The following is a 16,704-nucleotide window of genomic DNA, read 5'->3' as shown; positions in this document are numbered from 1 at the left end:
ATTATAAATAATGCTGCAGTGAACATGAGTGCGGAGAAGGCAATGGCACCCCACTCCAGTACTCTTGCCTGGAAACTCCCATGGACAGAGAAGCCTGGTAGGCTGCAGTCCATGGGGTCGCTAAGAGTCGGACATGACTGAGCGACTTCACTTTCACTTTTCCCTTTCATGCACTGGAGAAGGAAATGGCAGCCCACTCCAGTATTCTTGCCTTGAGAATCCCAGGGACGGCGGAGCCTGGTGGGCTGCCATCTATGGGGTCGCACAGGGTCGGACACGACTGAAGCGACTTAGCAGCAGCAGCAGCAGCAGAACATGAGTGAGTGAAAGTCACTCAGTTGTTTCTGACTCTTTGCGACCCCATGGACTGTATAGTCCATGGAATTCTCCAGGCCAGAATACTGGAGTGGGTAGCCTTTCCGTTCTCCGGGGGATCTTCCCAACCCAGGAATCAAACCGGGGTCTCCTGCATTGTAGGCGGATTCTTCACCAACTGAGCTATGCAGTGAACATGGGGGTTCATATATCTTTTCAAGGTAATGTTTTGTTTCTTTCAGATAAATACCCAGTAGTGGAATTGCTGGATCATATAGTAATTCTACTTTAAATTTTTTGAGGAAACTCCATACTGTTTTCCATAGTGGCTGCACCAGTTTATTAATACATTCCCATCAACAGTACACAAGGGTTCCTTACACATCCTCAGCAACACTGATTATATCTAGCCTTTTTGATAATAGCCATTCTAACAGTTGGGAGGTGATATGTCATTGTGGATTTGATTTGCATTTTTCTATTGATTAGTGATTTTGAGTATCTTTTCATGTGCCTGCTGGCCATCTTTGGAAAAATGTCTATTCAGATCCTCTGTCTTTGAAAAAAATGTCTTTCAGATCCTCTGCTCATTTTTTAATAGAATTATTTGGGGTTTTTGCTATTGAGTTTTATGAGGTTTTTATATATTTTGATTATTGCTGCTGCTAAGTAGCTTCAGTCGTGTCCGACTCTGTGCAACCCCATAGACGGAAGCCTGCCAGGCTCCCCTGTCCCTGGGATTCTCCAGGCAAGAACACTGAAGTGGGTTGCCATTGCCTTCTCCGATTTTAACCCCTTATTATATATGATTTGCAAAAATTTTCTCCCATTTGGTAGGTTGACTTTTCATTTTGCTTTATGATTTCCTTTGCTGTGAAGAAGGTTCTTAGTTTGATGTAGTCTCACTTGTTTATTTTTGCTTTTGTTGCCTTTGCTTTTGGTATCTAATCTAAAAATCACCAAGACTGATGTCAAGGAGTTTGTGGCCTATGTTTTCTTATTATAAGAGTGTGACAGTTTCAGGTCATGTTCAAATCTTTGATCCATTTTTCATTAATTTTCATGTATGGTAAGATAGTGGTCCAGTTTCATTCTTTTGCATGTGACTATCCAGTTTTTCCAACACCATTTATTGAAGAGACTGCCTGTATTATATGATTGTTATAAATTAATTGACCATATATGTGCGGGGTTTTTTTCCAAGGATTTCTTTTTTTTTTTTTTTTTGCAGGGGATGTGGGTTCTATCCCTTGTCAGGGGCTAAGATCCCATAGGCTGCGGAGCACCAAAAAAAATTTTTTTTAATTCTTTAATTAAAAATACAGACTTTGAAGGCAAAGGATTGAAAATATAAAAATTGGAGCCATTCGATTTCAGTAAAATTTAAAAAGCAATTGAGGTGTTTTCACTGAAAGTGAGTGAATTGCAAGAGACAATAGGTTAAACATCAACACTGAGAAAAAAAGAGAAATCTCCCAGTTATTTTCTCAGTGAAAATTTAAGACCATTTTTACTGGCTCACGTTTAGTTTTTTAACTTAATCCAGGTGTAAGCGATATCTTTCAGGAAGAAAAGACAAGACAAGCTTCCTCTTCTTTTTAGTTTCCATGACTTTGTTGTTGTATTTTATTCTGTACAGATTGAAGAGTAAAAGCAGCAGCATGTATTTTGTTGTTTTTCTGCTCCAGTTGTATTTATATGATCCTTTTAATATGGAATCAGAGTGTAAGGATGTTATTGTTTTTTGTTTTTTTTTTCAAATAAATTTATTTATTTTAGTTGGGGGCTAATTACTTTACAATATTGTAATAGTTTTTGCCATACATTGACATGAATCAGCCATGGGTTTACATGTGTTCCCCTTCCTGGACCCCCCTCCCACCTCCCTCCCCACCCCATCCCTCTGGGCCATCCCATTGCCCCAGCCCTGAGCATTTGTCTCATGCATCGAACATGGAATGGTGTTCTGTTTCATATATGATAATATACATGTTTCAATGCTATTGTCCCAGAACATCCTAATCCAAGGATTTCTATTCTATTCCATTGATCTATGTGCCTGTTTTTAATGCCTATACTATACTCTTTTGATTACTATGGTTTTGTAACACAATTTGAAATTAGGGAGTGTGACGCCTCCTGTTTTTTTTCTCCTTTCTCAAGACTGCTGTGGCTACTCAGAGTCTTTTATGGTTCCATACCTATTTTAGGATTTTTCTATTTCTGTGGAAAATGCCTTTGGAATTTTGATAGGAATTATATTGAGTCTGTAGATTGCTCTGGGTAGTATGGACATTTTAACAATACTAAATCTTCCAACCCATGAGCACAGACTATCTTTCCATTTATTTGTGTCTTCTTCAATTTCTTTCATCAGTATCTGATAAAAATCTTTTTCTGATGCTTTCATAAACAGAAAATGCTGATTATGATGTGAATATTGCTTAATAATTTAAGCTCATCAGTAAAACCAATGACTATATTCTGTGTTCAGTAGATGTTCTCCTATTGCCAGAAATCCAGCATTGAAGCCACCCTTACAAAGGTGCTGTCTTTTTTCCTGTGGACGCAAATCAAATTACTGTAATTATTAGAATTACATATAAGAATATTCACTAAGTTCTAAGTTCTTAGTTCTTAACTATGTCTATTTTTACATGGATGCCAGATTTCTGTTTACTTGTCTTTGCGACAGTTATTTCACAGGCCTCCTTTGGCATTCTTCTTGATTTTTCACTATGTTCAAATGTTCAAATAGCCAGAAATCCAATACCCAGAAATTGAGGAGGGACGTAGGAGAGGGGGAAAGTGCTGCTGACTGGAGTGCTCATTAAGACTAGTAAAGTGGACAGATAGCACAGGAATTGAATGCCTCACCTTTTATACTCATTAATCCTGATTATATTATAATGAATATAAAGAATGTAAACCCACAGAAAACTGCCCATTCAGTCTTTGATTACCTGTTCTGTAGGAGGCATGACATAAAGCCCTGTAGGGGACACGTGCTCACCAACCTTGCACACTTTTACATGAACCTCCTACTGGGTCCAAAACTCCATCCTTCTTCAAGGACATTTTGCTGCTGAGGTTGTTTGCCATTTTTTTAGTAATTAACTGTGCTTTCTCTTTCTGTGGATAATATTTAAACTATGATTTTTAATATCATTAAAAAAACAACTTTTTAAGGAAGGTTTGTTCTGTATTTGCACAAAGTTGTGAAGTCAAGATGCTATTTTCTATTCTAAACACTAGGGGGAGACCTTGTTTTCTCTTGAAGCACTGGAAACACTGACTCCCAGTCGGCTAGCTCTGAATTCAATTTATTTTCAACACAAGTAAATCAGTGTGAGATTTTTATATTTATAAAAATAAATGAAGATACATGACAACTAAATGCAATGTAGTATCTCTTGAAAGAGAAAAAGGACCTAAAGCAAAAAACTAAGGAAATCAGACTCAAGGATAGACTTTATTCAGTTCAGTTCAGTCGCTCAGTTGTGTCCAACTCTTTGCGACCCCATGAACTACAGCATGCCAGGCTTCCCTGTCCATCACCACAACTCCAGAAGCCTACTCAAACTCATGTCCATCACATCGGTGATGCCATCCAACCATCTCATCCTCTGTCATCCCCTTCTCCTCCTGCCTTCAATCTTTCCCAGTATCAGGGTCTTTTCAAATGAGTCAGTTCTTCACATCAAGTGGCCAAAGCATTGGAGTTTAAGCTTTAGCATCAGTCCTCTCAGTGAATATTCAGGACTGATCTCCTTTAGGATGGACTGGTTGGATCTCCTTGCAGTCCAAGGGACTCTCAAGAGTCTTCTCCAACACCACAGTTCAAAAGCATCAATTCTTCTGCGCTCAGCTTTCTTTAGAGTCCAACTCTTACATCCATACATGACTACTGGAAAAACCATATCTTTGACTAGACAGACTTTTGTTGGCAAAGTAATGTCTCCGCTTCTTCATATGCTGTCTAGGTTGGTCATAGCTTTTCTTCCAAGGAGCAAGCATCTTTTAATTTCATGGCTGCAGTCACCATCTGCAGTAATTTTGGAGCCCCCAAAAATAAAGCTGTCACTGTTTCCACTGATTCCCTATCTATTTGCCATGAAGTGATGGGACCAGATACCATGATCTTAGTTTTCCGAATGTTGAGTTTTAAGCCAGCATTTTCACTTTCTTCTTTCACTTTCATCAAGAGGCTCTTTAGTTCTTCGCTTTCTGCCATAAGGGTGGTGCCATCTGCATATCTGAGGTTATTGATATTTCTCCCAGCAATCTTGATTCCAGCTTGTGCTTCATCCAGCCCAGCGTTTTTCATGATGTACTCTGCATATAAGTTAAATAAGTACGGTGACAATATACAGCCTTGACGTACTCCTGTCCCTATTTGGAACCAGTCTGTTGTTCCATGTCCAATACTAACTGTTGCTTCCTTCCCTGCATACAGATTTCTCAAATGGCAGGTCAGGTGGTTTAGTTATTCATAATGTATTAATGTTGGTTCATTAACTGTGACAAATAGACCATACTAATGTAAGATATTAGCAATAGAAGATAGTGGGCATAATGTATGTAGGAACATAGCATCTTTGTAACGGTTCTGTAAGTCTAAACTGTTCCAAAATAAGTTTATTCTAAATAATACATTTTAGGGGACTTTGCTGGTGGTCCAATGCAGGGGGTGAGGGTTTGATTCCTGTTCAGGGAGCTAAGATCCCATGTGTCTTGTGACCAAAGAACCAAAACACAAAACAGGAGCAATACTGTAACGAATTCATTAAAGACTTTGAAAATGGTCCACATTTAAAAATATTTAAATAAATTTAAATATATACATATTTAAAAGTGAGACCAGAACCTAATTTCCAGTCTTTTTCAGAACCATGGAAAATACTTTTAAAGCAGTATATTTTCTAGGCAAGTTGAATACTAGAAATAGGGACTTTGTTAAATGAGCTATAAATATGTGAGGATGTAATTAAATAGGATTAGACACATTTAAAGAAAGCTAACAAAAGTCTGCTAAGTTTTCTTGAGGAGCTATCAGAGAGTTCCTCTCTGATGTGTGTTGCTACATGGCAACCACCTAGCAAGAATTTTTGTCAATCCTAGTCAGACCTCTTGCATGCTATTAAGTTTGTATTTCTCATAGGAAGTTTTACATTTCTATTTTCTCTCTCAAACTCCAAACCTGTGTCCCTGGATTCATGGCTTCTTTCCCTCTCTCTGGCCTTCTTCTTATTCCCTGTTTAGGAACTATTTATTCCTCCCTTCCTCACTTCTTATCTAAAGCCTCGGATTCCTTCCGGGTGGTGGGAGGGTTTGGGGATCTGTGGTGGTCAGTAGAGTGTGTGTCAACATTCTTGTCCTTCTCCTTCACTTGGACATAAAGTAGAGTTGCATGTCCCTGTCCGTTCCTTGCTTCAGCCAATGGATCATGAGCAGGAATGACATGTTATTTCTGGACAGAAGCCATTCATAGCTCTTTTGTAACTCTCCGTTTTTCCTTCCCCTACCAGAGAAAACACTGTCATTCCAGATGATAAGGACTACCTCTGCCTGCAGGCTTAAGTGGGGAGCCCCAGACAACCCATGGGACATATACATACAGTGTGAGAAAGGAAAATATCTTTGTGTTTATAAGCCACTGAGATTTCAGGGTTGTTGAACAACATAACCCAGTTCGTCCTGACCATCCACCAGCTCTCCCAGCAAAACATATTGTAACCTTCCCTGTTTTACATGTGAAGAAACAGAAGACTGGAAGATTAATATCACTCAGCTACAAATTTAGACCCAGGAAGTATGGCTCTAGTGTCTGTGCCCTTCATAACCATCCCACAGAGACTCTCAGGAGTCTACCTTCCCTTCCCTTGCCCTGAGCAGTCATCCTGCTGCTCCTGTCTGCCCAAGTGGCTTCCTCTGTCTGCTGTATCGCTGTTGCCTGGAGACTAGCCTATGTTAGAACCCTTCCCTGGATCCGTGGCTTTTCTTTCTTAGTTTATTCTCTCATTTTGCTGAAGCTTTCTAAGAGGCTCATAGGCAAGGAAACTTGGGAGGTTAACTTTTGGAGGGCTTGAATTTTAAAGAATATTTTATTCTTCTCTCATTGTGATGGTTAATTTTATGTGTCACCTTGGTTGGGCCACAGCATCCGGATATGTGTCCAACGATTTTCTGGATGTTTCTCTGAGAATGTGTTTAGACGAGATTCAACAAACATAGATAGCATTTTAAAAAGCAGAGACATTACTTTGCCAACAAAGATCCATACAGTCAAAGCTATGGTTTTTCCAGTAGTCTTTTATGGATGTGAGAGTTGGACCGTAAAGAAGGCCGAGCACGGAAGAATTGATGCTTTTGAACTGTGATATTGGAGAAGACTCTTGAGAGTCCCTTGGACTGCTGGGAGATCAAACCAGTCAATCCTAAAGGAAATCTATCCTGAGTATTCATTGGAAGGACTGATGCTGAAGTTAAAGCTCCAATACTTTATCCACTTGATGTGAAGAGCCAGTTCATTAGAAAAAACCCTGATGCTGGGAAAGGTTGAAGGCAGGGGAGGAAGGGGATGACAGAGGACAAGATGGTTGGATGGCATCATTGACTTAATGGACAAGAGTTTGAGCAAACTCTGGGAGATGGTGAAGGATAGGAAAGCCTGGCATGCTGCAGTCTATGGGGTCACAAAGAGTCAGACACGACTGAGCGACTGAACGGCAGCAAATATTTGAGTAGTTGGATGTTCTGTCAATCTCTGCTTATTCCTGTCGGCTAGGAATGCCTGAGGCACTCATGTAGTCTGTGTACTACTTCTGGGGACCCCCACTGACATTTCCCTACTGGAGCCAGTGTTGTGGCTGTTCTGTCCCTTGTGGTTCTTGCTGTGATCAGAAGACACATTAAGCAAACACCATGAGGAAACTTTGAAGCCCAGGATGTATTATTCACAGATCTTGGAGGTTACATGGCACACCCAGTGGCCACTCACAGAGGTCAAAGGTAGACAAAGAGGGAGAGGGTACAGATCTGAGGTTCTGCCTCAATTGGGGTCTGAGAGTAAGGTGACTAGTAGATGTCTAGTCATCCTTGGTGGTCTACTCGTGCTTAACAGAAGAAGGCTGAAAAGCTGATTGGAAGCTTGAGTACAAGGGTGGGATTTGTCTTCCCGTTAGTGGGACCTGGCTGGGAGACTCCAGGGTCATTATCTTTTGACTCTAACTGCCAAGTTCTGGGAACCAAATGGAGGAAAGAAGGCGAGGGTAGTACAGCATGTTGTGTGCACACGTTCACCTATCATCTTTGCTCCTTGTATTTGTACCCTCCACTGTGTCTGCTGTCCCCCACTGCAGACAGTCTTTACCCTCTCCAGAGAGGGAGCCTCTAGTCCCCAGGAGATTGTCTCGAGACCTAAACTGGGGAATAGACTGCACACTAACAACTCCTCTTCTTCCTCTAGTTTCTCCTCATCCTTACTCTTGCTCCTTTTCTTCTTCTCTGGAAAAAAAAAAAACTTTACTGAGATATAATGTGCATACAGAGAAATGCACTGATTTTCAGGGTGGACCTGCCTAACTAACTGCTTCTCAAACAAGAGCAGATGGTTCAGATGGCCCATCCTTCACGCCGTCTTTGTGAAGTATGTGGTACTGCCCATTCTTGAGCCTGGGGGGCTCTGGGGTGTGAATTGAGTTGGTATTGCAATCAAACCCCCAGTCTGAGTCAGGGGACTGGTTCTGGCTACTAATTCTCTTAGAAGACATAGCTTTCCCTTTTTTCCTTTCCCAGTGCCAGGACTGAGACAAGTCGTATTTCTTCATGCTTTGCCTTTAAGGGCACAGAATTTTCTGTCCTACCTTTGTGAGGAGGGTGTGGCCCTTCAGGTTCTTGACTTTTTGTGAGTGTCTGGCTTTCATCTCCCATCTCCAGTGTCTTATCCTCCAGAAGCCCCCATGCAACTTCACCCCAGGGTTTTGGGTTCCTAGTTCTTGCAAATGCTTTCAATAAAGCATGGGCTTCAGCACTGGTTCATGATTCTATGTTCCTGATACAAAGGACAGTTACTGTATTTAATTCAACAGTTTTGGTATTTTGTAACTAGAGAGGTTTTTAGGATATTTATTCCATAGTGTTGCTGGGAACAATTCATCTTGTTAAAATCCTATTCACATTTACAGGCTCACTTCAAAGGTCACCTCTTATATAAAAGCCTCCCACTTTCTCCTGGACAAGTAGACCTGCCTCTGAGCTTCTGTGGTCCCCTGTGACACTCCCCCTCTAGGGCTGTAACTCACTTGGAAGGTTGCTTTATCTGTGTGCTCACACCTGTCTCTCCACCACCCGTTATGAGCTATTCAGGGAAAACACTTCCAGTTGCACCTCTTAGTGTCTGCAGCTAGCTTAGAGCCTGCCACCTGAAGGGTAATTAATACTCACCGAATTAAAAGAGAAGCAATTAAAAATGTGCAGTGCCATAGTTCAAATTCTGATGTGGCTCCTGTCACACTTGAAAGGAGGTACTAGACATCCACATATTTAATGCAAACCCATAAATGGCAACCCACTCCAGTATTCTTGCCGGGAGAATCCCATGGACAGAGGAGCCTGGTGGGCTACAGTCCATGGGGTCACAAAGAGTTCATCACAACTGAAGCAACTTGCACGCACTTGGCACACACACATGCATACCGCATGCCTTCATTCTGTCCCTGCAACATGCCAAGGTTGTTCTCCTCTCAAGGTCTTTGCATTACTGTCCTCCTGGTGGGAACATTCTTCTCCTGGATGTTTACATGGTTACCACCCTCCCCTTCTTCAGATCTCAACTAGACTGTTACCTCCAGAGGAGACGAGGCTCCCCTAACCACCCCCGTCCACATGCCCAGTCATAGTATCCTGTTTTCTCTTCCTAATAGTATTTATTACAACATATAATTCTATAATAAACTAAAATTAACTTTCTTATTTGTGTTTAAAAAATAAACACATAAATGTCATCTATGTAGTAGCATCCCCAGAACCTAGAACAATGCCCCAAATAATTTGTTGACTCTCTGCCTAGCCTGATATGTATAGGTGCAAGAGATTTTAAGACAATGAATAACTGGTCCTCATAGATTCATTGCAAAGCTTATTTGATCAAAAATTGATCTTCTTTACGACAAAAGTATCAAATAGATGACATCTTTTACAGTGCATTGACCAAAGAAATACTTGTGGCCAAAATGATGTGGTCTTTTATATTTGCTTAAGATTATTCCAGGAACAAAAATCCTTATAATTGCTGCTGGGTACACGAAGGTTCACTGTGTTAGGCTCTCTACTTGTATGTAAGTTTGAAATTTTTTGAAACAGTATTTAAAAGAAAAGGTAAAATGCATTTTGGGCTTCCCTGGTGGCTCAGATGGTTAAAGAATATGCCTGCAATGCAGGAGATGCGGGTTTGATCCTTGGGTCAGGAAGGTCCTCTGGAGAAGGAAATGGCAAACCACTCCAGTATTCTTGCCTAGAAAATTCCATGGACAAAGGACCCTGGCAGGCTACAGTCCATGGGATCGCAAAGAGTTGGACACGACTGAGCAACTAACACTTTCACTTTCAAAATGCATTTGGCAAAAAAGAGGGGGAAATTATCTTCACTTGGACCACTTTTGAGATTTTTCTATGGCTGTTGTGGACAAGTAGTACTATCTGCCCCTGTCTAGGCCAAAGTTATCTAAGTTATACTCTGTAATTCTGGAGACCTCACTGGTCATTTAATCATGTGTTAGGGCAGATTTAACCTTGTTTCCTAAGGACAGCCCTGGCTTTTCTGTAGCTTGTACCAGCTTTGCTCCATTTAGTCATGGAGTTAGTTCAGATCCTTCGAGGTGGAACTTTGGTTCAGCCCATCCACTTCTTCTAAAGGATGCACACCTGCGTATCCCTACACCTCTACCGAAGTAGTTTGTGTGCTTGGAAGGAAGGAGGATGAGATTGTAGGTGAGGGAGAACACAGTGCAGTGGGATCTAGAAATGGGGCGGCACACAAGCACCACGGGGTGAGAAGAGAGGGGAGGCCGGAGCGGCGGGATAAAGGGGAAGAAAGGCAAGGTGGAAAGCCTCAGAAATAGCTTGGACCAGCTTTGATATTCCGTCCAGGGTCTGCTTTGCCAAGAATTGGTCTGAAAAGATGCAGTTCCTCCCTTATCTTGGTGAGAAATCTTGGTGAAAGTGGGGGAAGGAAGGAGGCTGGAGGTGGCATTTTTTTTGTTTTCCTGGAACAAGAGCTTCTTACTAGACAAGGAACACAGGAAAGCAGAGCATAGATTTCTCCTTCAGCTCTAGGAATGTTATAATCTCTGTGGCCTAGGGACCACATTGCCTTTTGCCTTTCACTTGCTCCAGGAAGCCAGGTCATGGTATAAGCTCTAGATGCTAAATAAATATTCTTTGGAAGTGGTCTGACCTAGTCTAGCCACACATGTGCACAGCTTCCAGCAGTGAGGCTTCAGCTTTGGTGTGCAAAGGGGTTTGTTAAAAATGCTGGCCAGTCCTCCCTCAGAGGTTCAGATTCATCAGATTTGATGCAGGGTCCGTGTATCTACTTCCTCATCTAGCACCTCGGGTGACCTAATAAAGGAGATTTGTGGATCACTCTTTTATACAGTTGGCTTTTAGAAAATAATAATTACCAGTTACTAAATGTCCACTGTGAGCTAGGCATTGTGCTAATCCCCTATGTGTATTATTTTTCTTAGTCCTCACAACAGTGCACCAGCTAGTCCAGTGCAGTTAGTCGATGAGGACATAGATTTAGAGGGCAGCTGAAATGTGTAACTGGTGAGTCCCGGACTGTAAATTCAATGGGCTCTGATTTCAAAGCCTGTGCTCTTTCATCAAACTGTGAATCCTCTGTTGATTCCCTAATACCTTGCTACTCAAAGTGTGGTCCTTGGAGGAGCCTGGGAGTTTATTGGCAATGAAGGATCTTATGTCCCAGACCCTGGGAATTAAAATCTGTCTTTCAACAAGATCTCCAGGTGATGTCTATAAACATTAAAATGTGAGAAGCACAATTCTCATCTATTTTATTCATTCATTTTTACCCCATCTCATGGACTTCCCTTGTGGCTCAGCTGGTAAAGAATCCTCTCGCAATGCATGAGACCTGGGTTCAATCCCTGGGTTGAGAAGATCCTCTGGAGAACTGGAGAACAGAAAGGCTACCCACTTCAGTATTCTGGTCTGGAGAATTCCACGGACTGTATAGCCCATGGGGTCGCAAAGAGTCAGACACGACTGAGTGACTTTCACTTTCACCCCATCTCATGGGGGCTTCCCAAGTGGTGCTAATAGTGAAGAACCTGCCTGCCAATGCAGGAGACACAGGAGACTCATATTTGATCCCTGGGTTGGAAGGGTACGGCCAACCACTCCAGTACTCTTGCCTGGAGAATCCCATGGACAGAAGAGCCTGGCGTGCTATCTATGGTTCATAGGTCGCACAGAGTAAGAGATGACTGAAGCAGCTTAGCATGTACACACGCCCCTAGTCTCATGCCAATATAAGTTAGAGGCATAGTCTCCTATTATATATATTATGGAAATATATCTAGGGAATGCGATTCATATTGGTTTATTGATTCATATTGGTTTAATTCATCCATTCAACTAGATTTAACTGAACCTTTTTTTTTTACAGATTGGTTAAATTTTGTTCATTTTTCTCCCCTGGTTGCACCATGTGGCTTGTGGATCTTAGTCCCCCAACCAGGGATTGAACCAAGGCTCGGCTTAAAGCACCGTATCCTAACCACTGAGCCACTAGGGAATTCCCTGAACCAGTTTTATTATTCTCACCCAAACTGTTACAACTATGTCCTGTTTGTTTTCTCTGTCTCCAGTCTCTCCCATCTTCTATCCATTTTGCAAACAGCTTTTTAAAAAAGTGGTGGAACATATTATTAAAACAAAATTTTGGTGATAGCTCTACCAAAGATGATGCTGTGAAAATGCTGCACTCAATATGCCAGCAAATTTGGAAAACTCAGCAGTGGCCACAGGACTGGAAAAGGTCAGTTTTTGTTCCAATCCCAAAGAAAGGCAATGCCAAAGAATGCTCAAACTACCGCACAATTGCACTCATCTCACACGCTAGTAAAGTAATGCTCAAAATACTCCAAGCCAGGCTTCAGCAATACATGAACCGTGAACTTCCAGATGTTCAAGCTGGTTTTAGAAAAGGCAGAGGAACCAGAGGTCAAATTGCCAACATCAAATGGGTCATCGAAAACGCAAGAGAGTTCCAGAAAAACATCTATTTCTGCTTTATTGACTATGCCAAAGCCTTTGACTGTGTGGATCACAATAAACTGTGGAAAATTCTGAAAGAGATGGGAATACCAGACCATCTGACCTGTCTCTTGAGAAACCTGTATGCAGGTCAGGAAGCAACAGTTAGAACTGGACATGGAACAACAGACTGGTTCCAAATAGGAAAAGGAGTACGTCAAGGCTGTATATTGTCACCCTGCTTATTTAACTTAAATGCAGAGTACATCATGAGAAACACTGGGCTGGAAGAAACACAAGCTGGAATCAAGATTGCCGGGAGAAATATCAATAACCTCAGATATGCAGATGACACCACCCTTATGGCAGAAAATTAAGAAGAACTAAAGAGCCTCTTGATGAAAGTGAAAGAGGAGAGTGAAAAAGTTGGCTTAAAGCTCAACGTTCAGAAAACTAAGATCATGGCATCTGGTCCCATCACTTCATGGGAAATAGATGGGGAAACAGTGGAAACAGCGTCAGACTTTATTTTGGGGGGCTCCAAAATCACTGCTGATGGTGATTGCAGCCATGAAATTAAAAGACACTTACTCCTTGGAAGGAAGGTTAAGACCAACCTAGATAGCATATTTAAAAGCAGAGACATTACTTTGCCAACAAAGGTCTGTCTAGTCAGGGCTATGGTTTTCCAAGTGGTCATGTATGGATGTGAGAGTTGGACGGTGAAGAAAGCTGAGCACCGAAAAATTGATGCTTTTGAACTGTGGTGTTGGAGAAGACTCTTGAGAGTCCCTTGGACTACAAGGAGATCCAAGCAGTCCATCCTAAAGGAGATCAGTCCTGGGTGTTCATTGGAGGGACTGATGTTGAAGCTGAAACTCCAATACTTTGGCCACCTCATGCAAAGAGTTGACTCATTGGTAAAGACCCTAATGCTGGGAAGGATTGGGGGCAGGAGGAGAAGGGGACAACAGAGGACGAGATGGTTGGATGGCATCACCAACTCGATGGACATGGATTTGAGTAAACTCCGGGAGTTGGTGATGGACAGGGAGGCTGGCGTGCTGCGATTCATGGGGTTGCAAAGAGTCGGACACGACTGAGCGACTGAACTGAACTGAACTACCATAATTAAAGTGCAGCTACTTTGGTTGAAGTGTGTTTTGTATATGTGTGTGTGTGATGGGGATGGTCCAGGCTCTATCTTCTTACCTACCCCCCTTCCCAAGACACCTTCCCCGAACCCCCAAGTGTCCACAGAACACACATGACCATCCTTGCTCTAGCATTTCCCAGCCATTATCAATTATGAAGCACGTGGTCAATAATTTAATAATAGTTAAAGTACCAAAGTTTGCGGTAAATTTAGTTTAAAATCACCTGCATTTCAGTATTCTTTCCTGAAGATGAAAACCCCCATATCAGTTACATGCAGGAAAGTAGAATGATGTCATCAAGGGTGTCATGGATTCAGGCTGGCCTTCAAATTACTACCAGAGTTTTATTAAAAAAAAATATCACTCTCTTTGCTTAGAAGCTCAGTTCCCCACAGCCTGTAGATTTAAGACTTTGGGGAAAGTGGATTCCTGACCTTCATTGCCCGCCTCTGGTCCCTCCTGGGTCCAATAGTTCTTCCTGCCTTTGTGCTCTTTGCTGGTCTTTGGTACTCTCGGTTGAGCCCTGTCTCATATTTTCACATTTGTCTGTGAGTTGCAGAAATCTCATGTAACTCACCTTTGTACTCTCAGGCCCTGGAAAACAATGGGATGACAAGTTATTTCTGCTTTTTTTATTTAAACTGATGCATAGTTGATTTATAATGTTATATAAGTTTCAGGTGTACAGCAAAAGGGATTCAAATATATATATATATTCTTATCTCAGATTCTTTTCCATTATAGGTTATTATAAGATACTGAGTATAGCTCTCTGTGCTATATGGTAGGTCCTTGTCATTTATCTATTTTATACATACTAGTGTGTTTCTATTAATCCCAAGCTCCCCTAATTTTTCCTTCCCTCCCCTCTTTTCCCCTTTGGTAACCATAAGTTTGTTTTCTGTGTCTATGAGTCTATTTCTGATTTGTAAATAAGTTCATTTGTGTCATTTTTCTAGATTCTACATGTAAGTGATATTGAAATATATGATATTCCTCATATAAGTGATCATATATTTGTCTTTGTCTACTTACTTAGTATCTCTAGATCCATCCATGTTGCTGCAAATGTCATTATTTCATTCTTTTTATCACTGAATAATATTCCATTGTATATATATATCACATCTTCTTTATCCATTCAACTGTTGACAGACACTTAGATTGCTTCTATGTCTTGGCAATTGTCAATAGTGTCGCTATGAACATTGGGGTATTTCTTCCTTTTTAAATGGAGCAAAGCTACCAAAGAAAGCTACCTTATATTTTCTTTCCTTTGTTGAAGGTGACACCTAGACATATTCATTTGAGCAAAAAATAAACTAGAACATGATCCTCAGGACTCTAACTTACCATAAAGATTTTTCAAGTTCTAGTTTTTCCGTATGAACAAGAATTATTTATGTTGATTCCCTCAAGAAGCAGCAGTACTTTATCACCCCAATCATTTTCCATTTGCATGAGATACACATCAGAAATTTCCTCCTCTGTACTAAACCCAGCAGTGCACAGAGCCAAGCTTTTTAAACGGTAATTCATTAGTTTGGAAATAGGAAGTGACAAAAGGTAATTGATCTGTTTCAATTTGCTCTGTCAGGGGACAGCTTTTATTCCTTTGCCCCATGGCCGCTTTTGATTTGTGTGTGTATTTTCCAGAATTTCTTTTTTTTTTTTTCAATTCAATGGGGAGCAAATTTTAGATTATTTTAAATCACAAATACAGACCTCTCAGTCTCAACCTCTTCTTTCCTATTATAACTAAATATAGAAATTAGGCAATACCATGGTCTCCCTCCCCTGCCTGGCTCCATCTCCGCATTCTGCCCAACCTTCTTTATGCTCTGTTTCCCCTCCCCCACAGAGATTTTAATTTTGTTAAAGCGTTTTTACTGCAGCTGTGACTCAAGCAGCTCAGCTAGCCGCAGAAACACAATGTCATTTAATATTCCAGTCCACAGCCCAGACAGTTTCACTCCAGGTCATTTGGAGCAGAGCTGTGGCGACGGCTTTATGACAATGATTGGCAACACCCTGCTGCGGAAATCAGACAGCCTGGAAACCCACCAGTGTGCTCTGCACACATTTCTGCTTTCACACCAGACTGCAAATCACAGCCAATTTAACTGAAGTGAGTGTGGTCACCAGATGACGATATTACACTAAAGCCACTCTCTTGACTCGCCCTGTGTTGGATGGATAAGACACATCCATTCATTAACCCATCGCCCATTCATTCAGCTATATTCAAAGTTGGTCTCTCTCAAGATAGGAACCACGACAAAGCAGTGCTCAGGACACACAACAGCACTAGCTCAGCTCCCACTGCTACAGACCTGTGTCTACTGGAGAAGGTAGATGTCAAAAAAATACTACAGGTTGGGGAGGCCATAATGGTCACCTGGGGAACCAGAGAAGATGACACTCGACTCACAGGGAAACCAAAGGCGAGTTCCAGGGCCTCACAGAGAAGTGAGATTTGAAGTGAATTTTGAAGGATGAACTGGCTATTACCAGATGAAGAAAAGGAGTAAGTGTATTTCTGGCTACAGAAACACATACATAAAAGCAAGAAACTGATGATGGCAGTGCCATTAACTGAGGTCAAGAATAGGGGTCTGGGGTGGAGAGAATGAATTCTAGTTTATGCCATGTTTGCAGTATCTGTAGTGGATTTGGGACTAGACGTAGAGATTTGAGAGTCATTCTCTACAGTTCAGGGCTAAAGGCAAGTGAATGAATTAAGTCATCTAAGAATGTGTAGAGGGAAAAAGAGCCCCTGAGTAAATCCTAGGAGCAGCAAGGATGTGACAAGTAACACACAAGAGAGTCTGAAGAAGAGTATAAATGGAAAATAGAAGTGTGTGGTGGAGAGAAGGTGCTGTTTTTACAGAAGATGTCTTCCTCATTTTTACATCTCTAATACCTGACATGCACCCAGATATCTGATAAA

At 41.5% G+C, this 16,704-nt stretch overlaps 1 protein-coding gene and 1 long non-coding RNA gene across 4 annotated transcripts in view; one reads left to right on the top strand and one right to left on the bottom strand.

Annotated features, from left to right (window-relative positions):
- Positions 1-16,704, top strand: part of SLC10A4 (solute carrier family 10 member 4) — a 41,744-nt gene that overhangs the window by 3,029 nt on the left and 22,011 nt on the right. The window contains exon 2 of one of the 3 annotated variants that reach the window (XR_014082164.1): positions 12,008-13,750. The exons of the other annotated variants lie outside the window; for them this stretch is intronic. The gene's annotated coding sequence lies outside the window, so the exon portion shown is untranslated. Of the gene's footprint in view, positions 1-12,007; positions 13,751-16,704 lie in introns of those variants that run through there. 3 annotated transcript variants of the gene reach the window in all.
- The window catches only part of LOC145545740 (uncharacterized), a 32,930-nt gene continuing 23,470 nt past the window's right edge, over positions 7,245-16,704 (bottom strand). Inside the window, exons 2-4 of the long non-coding RNA XR_014082166.1 lie at positions 14,189-14,348; positions 8,181-8,368; positions 7,245-7,821 (exon numbers count right to left, since the gene is read on the bottom strand). This is a non-coding gene — a long non-coding RNA (uncharacterized LOC145545740). The remainder of the gene's footprint in view (positions 7,822-8,180; positions 8,369-14,188; positions 14,349-16,704) is intronic.

Source organism: Giraffa tippelskirchi, chromosome 1, assembly GCF_054371585.1.
Source record: "Giraffa tippelskirchi isolate mGirTip1 chromosome 1, T2T-mGirTip1v1.2.pri, whole genome shotgun sequence".
NCBI lineage: Eukaryota > Metazoa > Chordata > Mammalia > Artiodactyla > Giraffidae > Giraffa > Giraffa tippelskirchi.
Note: the sequence above shows the minus strand (reverse complement) of the source record. Positions and strands in the feature narration are given on the sequence as shown.